The following is an 11938-nucleotide window of genomic DNA, read 5'->3' as shown; positions in this document are numbered from 1 at the left end:
GCAAGGAGTTCTATTTGTATAGAGGTGCCTTCTTTGACAGATCCTGCAAAGCCTATGATCCAATTGCTTTTGTGGCTGCGGATAACTCCACCAATTCCATAAGTGCATAGAGCCGGGCAGCAAGATCCATCAATATTTAATTTTAATACATATGATCAGGTGAATGCCATTTAATATAGATATGAGACTTTATCTCTTCTTACTAGATTGATTTGTTAAAAAGTAATATTCAGCTACCTTTACGAACAAAGAAAGCATATTTAAGTCATTTACTTTTTATTCATAAACAAACTTATTCCTTTTAAGCCATATTTCCCATAATGCAAAAGGAATTATAATTGTAGAAGGGATATTGTATGGTGTAGAAGGCAAAGGTGTATGTATAAGTTGGTACACCCAAGGCATAAGCTCATTTTGAGGAACAACTAATGTGCTAGTGGGAGGTGATATTCTAAGAGATTTTCAAAGAAGTATTGTATTAGCACAAGTTTGAAATAAATGAGGAATTGTTTCATTATGTTGGTGACATTGTGGACAGGTTGCTGAGTTAGTAATACCTACTTGTGAGAGATACACAGCTGTTGGGAGTCTGTTATGACATAATAACCAAATGAAAAAAGATATTTTAGGGGGAATGGGAAGTTTCCAAATCCACTTGTAGGAGTTAAGCAGACATGTACCAGTGGGTGTATTAATGGTGGTTAAACACTTGTACATAGAATTAACTGAGAAAATTCCATTATCCGTTAAGTTCCAGTAAATTTTGTCATAGTTAGTGGATTCTATTGGCATATAAATATTATTAATAAAAGAAATTATATGCAAAGGTAATTCAAAGGGTATGTTGTCTAGGTGCCATCTATTATTAAAATAATAATTAGGTACTAATTTATTTTCCTCAAATTGAGGCATAGGGCCATGAATGTAGTCTCTAAGTATGAAATTATGCTTGAGCCAGGGGTCAGTCCAAACTTAACATGTTGTCCCGTTGCAATGTTCCAGTTATAACCTAATCTATAATATTTCCAGCCGTTAATAGTATTATGCCATATAGTAGAGCTATTGTAACTTGGTAGTGGCTTTGGCCGTACATAATTGTGTAAAAGGACTTGTGCCATAACTGTTGTGGATCATTGAACATTCTCCATGCAAGACTTGCATGAAGTGACTTATTTTTAGTATCAAGACATTGTATACCTATACCCCCAAGTTCCAAAGGTTGCGTGATTGTGGACCACTTAAGGAGATGTAATTTTTTCCTTTATACAGTTGTGCCCCATAGGAAATTCCTTTGGTATTTATTAAGGTGGCTTAGAATATAACTAGGCAGTTTTATATATAACATCAAGTGATTTGGAAGATGGTTAAGGGTGGATTTTATTAATGTTAGTCTTCCCGCTCGAGAAAGAAAATTAGTTTTCCAGCCTGCCAATTTGTTTTGAAATTATTAAGTAAGAATTGATTGTCAAATTTTGCAGGCTTGGTTGTAAAATTGGGAAACTCAAGTACTTTCCAAAACTATGACCCTCTTTCATATAAAAAAGTTGCAAAATTATATTTCTAGTATTGGGTTGACAATTTTTGGAGAAGTAGATTTTTGATTTTTCAAAGTTAATAGATTGGCCAGATTGATTAGTAAACTGTGTCATAGTACTAACCATTGATTGACATGTACTAGCTGTAATTTGCAAGGTGAGGGTAATAACGTCTGCGAAGAATAAATGAGATAACGAAGGCCCAGTTTTTGCTAATGATATGGGTTTCCAAGCCTGATAATCAACAACATTATTGATTTTTCTAGACAACATTTCAAGACAAGGATAAACAGATAAGGTGACAAAGGATCACCCTATCTTATACCCCTTGTGGGCTGAAAGGCATCAGTTGGACTACCATTGATTAATATAGAGGTAGTAGTGGTGGTAATACAAGACATAATTAACTTAATAAACTTAGCTGGAAAATTTAAACTAACTAAAGTATTACGAATAAAAGACCATTCTAATTTGTCAAACGCCTTTTCTAGATCAATCTTAAGAAGCATACTAAGTTTATTCCCTTTCATTTTTTGAAATTTATTGATAACTTCTTGAACTATGATAGCATTATCCGCAACTCTTTTATTTTGTTGAAAACTAGATTGTGTAGGATGCATGATGTGTTCCAATATCGCCTTTAATCTATTAACTATTATTTTTGTGATTATTTTATAAATAGTATTACAATGATTAATAGGTCTATATTGAGCAATTGTGGAGGCATTATTATTTTTAGGAATAAGACAGATGAAGGTAGAATTTATTTTGGGGTTAATTTTATAGTTAGTGAACATCTTGTGACAGAACTGTATCACAGATTCCCCAATAGTGTCCCAATAATTTTGGTAAAAAAGGGGATGGAGTCCATCAAGATCAGGTGCTTTCATAGGCTTGAATGACTTTATAACATTCAGAATTTCAAATTTTTGTAAAGGTTGTATTAAGGAATCATGGTCAGCCCGTGTTAATATATTAGAAGGAAGTAGTATTGATTTTGAAATCGAGATAGTTTTCTGCGTGGTAAATAGATTTTAATAATAAAGGGAAATATGATCAAGAATTTTTGTAGGGTGTGTTATCCAATTTCCCCTGGTCTTGAAGAGTTGTGATTCTATTGTGCCTTCTACGATTAATAGTAGTGAGGTGGAAAAATTTATTATTGGCATCCGCATTATTAAGCTAGTCAATACGTGATTTTAGTTTCCAAAACTCTTCCTCTAAATTAAGAATTCTATTAAAATCCAACATTAGGTCTTTTTCCAAATTTTGTAAGAACTTACTAGTTGGATAGTGGATAGAAGCCTGAATCCCATTTAATCTAGCAAGAATATTCTTTTTTTGCTTAAAAATGTTACCAAAGGTAGATTTGTTCCATTGTTATACTATTGTTGTGAAATTATCAATTGCATGAAGCAATGTGACATTATCCAGCCAAACTTGTTTAACCACATTATTAAAATCAGGATGACTAGTCCAAATAGTTTCAAATCTAGATAATTTTGTCCTAGGTAATGGACAATGATGAAGTTCTAATTTAATGGGACAATGATCCGAGTGTGTACGGGGAAGGTGTGTAACAAGAGCGTTGGAGTATTGATTAATCCAATCATAATTAGCAACTATACGATCAATATGTTCAAGGATAGTATACTTCTTATGTCTTCCATTAGTCCAAGTATATCGACTACCCTTAAAACCTAAATCAGTCATGTGACAATAATTAAGGCAGTCTAAAAATTTATTTGAGCATGAGTTATTTATAGGAAGTCCACCAAATTTATCAGACATGAGATTATCAAGGAAGTCCACCAAGTTGCATGAGTGATTTCATTAAAGTCACCTCCAATTAACCAAGGTCCATGATAATTATCGTGTACAGACATGAGATTATCCCATAACAACTGTCTATTAACTAATTCATTACTGGCATAGATAGCAGTAAATAAAAATTTAAAAGGTAAAGGTTTTACCTGGACATGTCAGTGAATTTCTTGTGTAGTGGTGGCAACTGGATGAACATCTAATGCATTATCCAACCACAAAATAGCAATTCCTCCAGAATTGCCTGTGGTGGCCACCTCAATCATACCATCAAAATTAAAATCATCCTTCACACTTTGATGTGTTTTACAGTGTGTTTCCAAAAGGACAACTAACGCTGGCCTATTATAGTCAAGTAGATACCTAAAATTACGTCTAAACTCAGTGGAAAGTTCTCCCCTACAATTCCATATGATAAAACTCATATGAGTATCTTCTAGGTCAACCGTAGGACTTATGCTTTGATTCATCCAATTACTCCTGCTCTCTCCCGGATGTAGGAGAAAGGTTGGCAGTAATAGCATTGCATATTTTCCCACCTCTGGATTGGTGGTGGGCCTTAGCCAAAAAGAGACTCTCCTTAGGGTTGGGGGACACCTTACGAATATTTTTCTTTCGTATTCTTCCTTTTGCACAAACACTTTGATCCCATTGAGCCATGCATGTATTGGACGAGTTTCCCTGTTGTAAACGATTGTTGCGTCGAGTTCCGCCTGTAAATTGTCGTCTTGTTCTTCGTGATTGGGACTGGGCGAGGGTGAGTTGACTGGAGATGGGGCTGGTATTGGAGGTTCCAAGAGAGGTAGAAGGGGTTGTGGATTTGCATATGGCTATATCCATGGAGTTGATGGGGTAGGGGGTGGATAAAAAGGCACACGAATTATATGTGGGTAAAAATGAGTAGGGTCCCATACCGGAATTGGAAGGTTTAGAGGTTGATATGGGGAGAGGTGTGGAGCTTGCATCATAGACCAATGGTATCGTGCAAATAACTCCGTCCCTAGTTGCATGCCCTCCGATATTATCTGCGCAAGATTTCTTGGGTTGTTTATGAGGATGGTCACCTCTTGCTGATTGACCTCCATAGTGAAGGTTAGGGCATGGTTCTGGAGGCCCGTTTCTCGCCAAGATGCTAAAGTTAATGGAGCTTGTGGTTACTGAGCTGTGTAGATTATGGTGTTGGGCTCCATTATCAAGTGGGAGGGAGGAAATGAGAGTGGGTTCTGTGAACGGAGTAGACGATGGATGTTCTGTCTGTGTGGGTGAGGTTGTGACATTCTTAGGTAGTTGAAGTTGTTGGCAATCATTGTATACTTTAGTGGGAGTAGCTGGGGCAGTGTTTAAAGGAGATAAGACTGATGTGGGAGATGATAGTATAGCTAAAGCCGGAGGAATATGAATGAAGGATGTAGGCGGTTTGATTGATGAAGTGGAAGGTTGTGTATTTGAATAAGAATGAGATATGGTAGTGGATATCTCATGATTGTGTTCCTGCATGGAGACTAGCCTAGGGTTTGAAGAATTTGAAGGTGGTGATTGAATAATGCCTTTTGTCTTGCTTGTGTGTTGTTTGTGGCTTTTGTTGGGTATCATTAAATGAAGCTGACCGTCTAATGGGTAAGAGAGGGGTTAGGTCTTGCATGTGAGGGAGTTGGTCGTGGAATATTGCATGCATGGTGATAGGTTGTGCTGGAAAGTGGACCAAGTGTTATTGGGCCGTGGAGATAGGGAGGGTGAGATATGCTTGAGTAAGAGTTTGTTTGTTTGAGGAAATTTTTAGGTCATCATTCGGAGGATTAGCATTAATAGTGCCCTCTAATTCCAGTGCATTAAAGGGATTAGCAGTAGTAATGCCCTTCATAGACGAAACCCAAAGTAGAAGCCGCTCTCGAACCATATAGGAAACATCATGAACCTTCTGGTTTGCGTAACTCTTCTGTCTGGACTGGCCTGTACGGAGTCTATCTTGAATCACCTTAACCTTCTCCAAAGCATCCTGAACCAAGTCTGTGCCCAATAATTTGGCCTCACCCAGCTCAAACCAACCTACCGGGGATCGATATCGCCTACCATTTAAAGCCTCATACGGTGTCATCTAGATGTTGGACTGATAGTTGTTGTTGTAAGAAAACTCCGCCAATGGAAAGAACTCATCCCAAGACCCTCCACGCTCAATCACACATGCACGGAGCATATGCTCAAGAATCGGAATAGTGCGCTTGGACTGTCCATCTGTCTGAGGGTGAAATGCCGTACTCAACTTTACCTGAGTACCCAACTCGTGCTGAATGGCCATCCAGAACTGTGATGTGAACTGAGTACCTCTATTTGAAATGATGGAAACTGGAATACCATAAAGACAAACAATCTCCCAGATATAAATCTCCACCAACCGCTCCGAAGAATAAGTAGTACACACAGGAATGAAGTGAGCGCACTTGGTCAGCCGATCCACAATCACTCAAATAGCATCGAACTTCCTCAAAGTATATGGGAGCCCAACTATAAAGTCTATGGTGATTCACTCCCACTTCCACTCCAGAATCTCTATCTGCTGAAGCAACCCACCTGCTCTCTGGTGCTCATACTTCACCTGCTGACAGTTGAGGCACCGAGCTACAAATCCAACTATATCTTTCTTCATCCGCCTCCACCAATAGTGCTGTCACAAATCCTGATACATCTTCACAGCACACGGATGAATGCAATACCGCAAACTATGGGCCTCCTCCAGAATCAACTCCCAAAGCCCATCAACATTGGGTACACAAATCCGACCCTGCATCCTCAATACCCCGTCATCACCAATAGTCACATCTTTGGCATCACCGTGCTGAACCTTGTCCTTGAGGACAAGCAAATGAGGGTCATCATACTAACGCTCCCTGATACGATCAAATAAGGAAGACCAAGAAAACACGCAAGCTAGAACCCGACTGAGCTCCGCAAGATCCAATCTCACATACTGGCTGGCTAAGGCCTGAACATCCATCGCCATAGGCCTCTCCGATGCTGCTAAGTAAGCCAAACTCCCCAAACTCTTTGCCTGGTGACTCAAGGCATCGGCCACCACGTTGGCCTTGCCCGGGTGATACAAAATAGTGATATCATAGTCTTTCAGCAACTCTAACCACCTCATCTGGTGCAAATTTAGATCCTTTTCCTTGAACAGGTACTGCAAGCTCCGATGATCAGTATAAATCTCACAAGGCACACCATACAAATTATGACGCTAGATCTTCAGGGCGTGAACAATGGCAACTAACTCAAGGTCGTGGACAGGATAATTCTTCTCATGCACCTTCAACTGTCTGGAAGCATAGGCAATCATCCTACCGTCCTACATCAAAACCGTTCCAAGGCCAATCCTCGAGGCATCACAATAGACCGTATAAGACCCCGAACTTGTAGGCAGTATCAAAATTGGGGCTGTAGTCAAATCTATCTTGAGCTTCTGAAAGTTCGCCTAACACTCTTTCGTACACTAGAACGGAGCACCCTTCTGGGTCAGTTTGGTCATAGGGGCTGCAATCGATGAAAACCCCTCAAAAAAATGACGGTAGTAACCCACCAAGCCAAGGAAACTGCGGATATCAGTAGCTAAGGATGGTTTGGCCAACTCTACACGGCCTTTACTTTCTTCGGATCCACCTGAATACCCTCACTCGATACAACGTGGCCTAAGAATGCCACGGAATCCAGCCAAAACTCACATTTGGAGAACTTAGCATATAACTTCTTCTCCCTTAGAGTCTAAAGTACAGTCCTCATGTGCTGCTCATGATCTTCCCATCTCCGGGAATACACTAGAATATAATCAATAAAGACAATGATGAACGAGTCAAGATACGATCGGAAAACACTGTGCATCAAATGCATAAAGGCTGCTGGGGCATTGGTCAGCCCAAATGACATGACAAGGAACTCGTAATGACCATACCGAGTCCTGAAAGTAGTTTTCAAATATCTGGCTCCCGAATCTTCAACTGATGGTAACCTGAGTGCAAGTCAATCTTAGAAAACACTCGTGCACCTTGAAGCTGGTAAAACAGATCATCAATGCGAGGCAAAGGATAACGGTTCTTCACTGTAACCTTGTTCAATTGGCGATAATCAATACACATACGCATAAAGCCATCCTTTTTCTTTACAAACAAGACAGAAGTACCCCAAGGTGATACACTGGGCCAAATAAAATCCTTATTAAGCAATTCATGTAACTGATCCTTCAACTCTTTCAACTCAGGAGGATCCATACGATATTGAGGAATAGAAATGGGCTGAGTGTCCAACAACAGATCAATGCCAAAATCAATATCTCTATCCGGTGGCATGACCTGGAAGATCAGTTGGAAACACATCGGAAAAATCTCGTACTATTGGGACTGAATTAACTGAAGGGGTATCAATTCTGGTATCTCTCACATAAGCAAAATACGTGTCACACCCCTTCTCAACCATTCACTGAGCCTTAAGGAAAGAAATAACTCTACCGGGAGTGTGATCTAATGTACCCCCCCACTCAACACGCGGTACACCTGGCATAGCCAGCGTTACAATTTTGGCGTGACAATCAAGAATAGAAAAATGGGGAGACAACTAGTCCATGCCCAAGATAATATCAAAATGTACCATGTTGAGCAACAATAAATCAACTTTGGTCTCAAAACCACTAAGAGCAACCAAACACGACCGATAAATGCTGTCCACAACAAGAGAATCTCCTACAGGAGTAGAAACATAAATAGGGGAACTCATAGAATCCCGAGGTACACCCAAATGTGGAGCAAAATAAGAAGACACATAAGAGTAAGTAGAGCCTGAATCGAATAGAACCAATGCATCTTTGTGATAAACCAGTATAATACCTGTGATGACAGAATCAGAGGCAACAGCTTCGGTACGGGTAGGAAGGGCATAGTATCTGGCCTGGCCTCCCCCTCTAGCTGGCTGAGTAGGTAGGGTATCAACTGGTGCTGTAACCATAGCCTGAGAACTTTACCGGGCATGCCGTGGCTGAGAAGTCTATGGAGGTACACTCCTCCCAAGTCTAGGGCAATCCCTTACCATATGGCGTGTGTCATCAAACTCAAAACAAGCTCTGGGAGGATGTGGCAGTGGGATCTGTGAGGTACGGGTACTCCAAGACCCCTGAACACCTGAAACACTATATGAAGTCTAAGATGCAAACTGAGCTGGCTGACCCACAAAACCTCTACCGTACCGTACTCTTCCTCCAAGATAACGACCAATGGCTCTCTCCAGTCTATGAGGTCTCCTTACTTCCCTATACTCTCTCTCCTGACCTCGTATGTCCTCTCTCTCCTGGACCCACCTGTCCTCTACTCGACGAGAGGTCCTCACCACTCGCTAAAATGGGACCACAGGCTGTGTTGCCATGATACCTGGAACCTGAACAATGAGAACTCACTGCTCTGGAGTATGGGCGACAGTAGTCTGTGCTCCTCCCCTGGCCTGAGATGTAGCTGCAACAAGGTGAAGCAACTCTGCCTGAGCCAAAATAGTGTACATGCTCATGAACTATGCTAGAGTCTCTTGAAGTGCTGGAGTAGTAGTAGCAGTAGGCGTATCAGGTGCCTGAACTCTAGCTAGATTTGCTGATGGTACCTCAATGGTAGCTCACGAAGGTGCTCTGGCTGCACCACGTGCGCGTCCTCGGCCTCTACCCTGGCCCCGGCCTCTGACGGTTGTATATGACGACCCGACCAGTCATCTCATGAGTTACCGCTCTGTTCCCCCCATTTCTGCTTCTTTATGCTCCGTTATCCGTGTTTTATATGATCGAGTGGATTAATTGGTGTTCGGAGTGGATTTGGTAAGAAATGAGACACTTAGTCTCTTTTAAGAAGGTTTAAGTTGGAAAAGTCAGTCGGATATTGACTTATATGTTAGAGGGCTCGGATGTGAGTTCCGATGGTTCGATTAGCTTCCGGAGGTGATTTATGACTTAGCAGTGTGATCAGAATGGGTTTTGGAATTCCGGAGTAGAATTTGGTTTGAATTGGCGAAGTTGATATTTTGACGATTTCCGGTTGATAGGCGAAATTTTGATATAGAGGTCGGAATGGAACTCCGATAGTTGCAATAGCTTCGTTATGTCATTTGGGATTTGTGTGCAAAATTTCAGTTCATTCGGATGTGGTTTGTTTGGGTTTTTAATCGAAATCCTATTTCGGAAGATTTCTCAAAAATTAAGATTGAATCCTATGTGTTTCGGGTAATTTGATGTTGTTTGAGGTGTTTTGATGATGGGAAAAAGTTTGAATAAGGTATTGGGTTATGTTTGTGTTTTTGATTGAGGTCCCGGGGGCCTCGGGGTGATTTCGAATGGTTAACGGGAAGATTTTGGACTTGAGTGATTGCAGAATTTCTGCTGCTTCTGGTGTTTTCGCACCTGTAGTTTGGGGACCACAGGGGCGGCATCACAGGTGCGAAGGATTTTCTGCAGATGCGGATTTGAGGAGAGAGGTCAGGAACCGCAGATGCAGAATATGGACCGCACATGCGGAGTCGCAGATGCGGCAGTGTACCGCAGATGTGGTTTTTTGCTCGTTAAGTGAATTCCGCAGATGCGGAGAAATAACCGCAGAAGCGGTACTGTAGAAATGGGCATTGGGGTCGCGGAAGCGAAAACCCCTGGGCAGAATGTTTAAATTTATTTCATCCGCAATTTTTAAGCTCATTTACTCCATAGTTTGTCTTTTTGAGAGCTCTTTGAAGGAAATCGAAGAGGGAGTCAAGGAGAAACGTTTGGAGGTAAGGATTTCGGACCAAAAACTCGAATCTATTGTGAAATCCACCTATAAAATCATGAAACTTAAGCTAAAAATGGAAGAACTAGGGCTTGGGATTTTGAGCTTTTGAATTTGGATTTGGAGGACCATTTGGGGTCGAATTGGAGAACTTTTGATATGTATGAACTCGTGGGGTGATAAGGAATCTAATGATGTGAAAATTTCTGAGTTTCGGGAAGTGGGCCCGGGGCTCGGGTTTTGCTAATTTCGGGATTTTTGATATTTTTCGATTGTTTTTGCTGGGCTTTGTTCCCTTAGCATATTGTGACGTATTCGTTCTGATTTTGGAGAGATTCGACGTGCGCGAAGGCCGATTTGAGGGGCAAAGGTGTCGCGAGCTAGAGTTGTAGCCGGTTGAGGTGAGTAATGATTGTAAATGATGTCCTCAGGGTTTGAAACCCCGGATAGCACATCTAGTGCTATATTGTGGTGAGACACGCGCTTGATGATGAGCGTGGAGTCGTTTACTATTGGGGATTGTGACTTGGTCCATCTCGATTGATGATTTTACCGTGTATTTGACTGAAACTTGTTTGTTATCATCATGGTTTAGGCTGATTGCCATATTTGGGCTTCATGGCAACTATTTGACCCCTCCGGGGATTTTATAACTATTTCCTCACTGTATTGATTTATTACTTGAACTCAGTCCTGTTGTTTTTCCACTGTTTTAAACTCAGCCACTTTTACTTAGTTTTGAGACATAAATGATATTTCTAAACGATGTTTTGGCCTGAGCACTACTGTTTTACAAATGCCTGAGGGGCTTGTGATGATTTTCTGACTGAGTGTGGCCGAGGGCCAGATGTGAGGATACAATGAGTGATATGAGGCCGAGGGCCTGATATACATTTAGACGCCACAAGGTGGCTTGAGTGATGTGTATCCGAGAGCCGAGAGATGACGCCACGATATGGCTTGATATTGCGCTTGGGCCGTAAGGTGCCCCTTTAGAGTCTGCATACCCCCAGTGAGCGCGGGTACCCATTATGTTTTAAGAGTGAGCCCGAGGGGTTGATACTGTTCTGAAAGTGAGCCCGGGGGGATGATACTGTTCTGAGATTGAGCCCAAGGGGCTGATACTGATCTGAGACTGAGCCCGAGGGGCTGATATTATTCTGAGAGTGAGCCCGAGGGGCTGGTACTGTTCAGAGTTGTTGCCCGAGGGGCGGATTTCTATTTTTTAATTACCTGTCGAATTACTTGTTTTACTGGTTGAAAAAGGAAAATTTAGTTGATATTTCACTGATTTACTGTTTTTAAGTGATTTTACTACTTCGGTATAGATTGCTTTGTGTTTTCACATGATTTCTTGCTTTCAGCCATTATTTATGTTTATTACTCACTGAGTTGGAGTACTCACTTTACTCCCTGCACCCTTGTGTACAGATTCAGGCGTAACAGGTCCCGCTCCTGAGTGCTGATTTCCTCTAGTCCAGGTGGTGTTTCGGAGACTATGAGGTAGCTATTGGCATCTGTAACTCCCGTGTCTCCCTTATCTTATTACTTTTATGTCCTTCAAACAGTTGTACCAGATATTATATTTAGTAGACTCGTATCGGGATCCTTAGTTTCTCATGACTTGTGACACCCCGGTTTGGGCTGTGTCGGGATGGTTTCTTCTATTGTTATCTATATTTCCATGAATTATTGCTAGTAAATCATGCTTTAAACCATTTTATGATAATTAACTGCTTAAAGAAGTGTACTGTGTTAGACTGGCTGGCCTTTTCTTCACGAGAGGCGCTATCACGACCGGGTTCG

Source organism: Nicotiana tabacum, chromosome 6, assembly GCF_000715075.1.
Source record: "Nicotiana tabacum cultivar K326 chromosome 6, ASM71507v2, whole genome shotgun sequence".
Taxonomy (NCBI): Eukaryota; Viridiplantae; Streptophyta; class Magnoliopsida; order Solanales; family Solanaceae; genus Nicotiana; species Nicotiana tabacum.
This window is presented reverse-complemented; position numbering follows the sequence as displayed.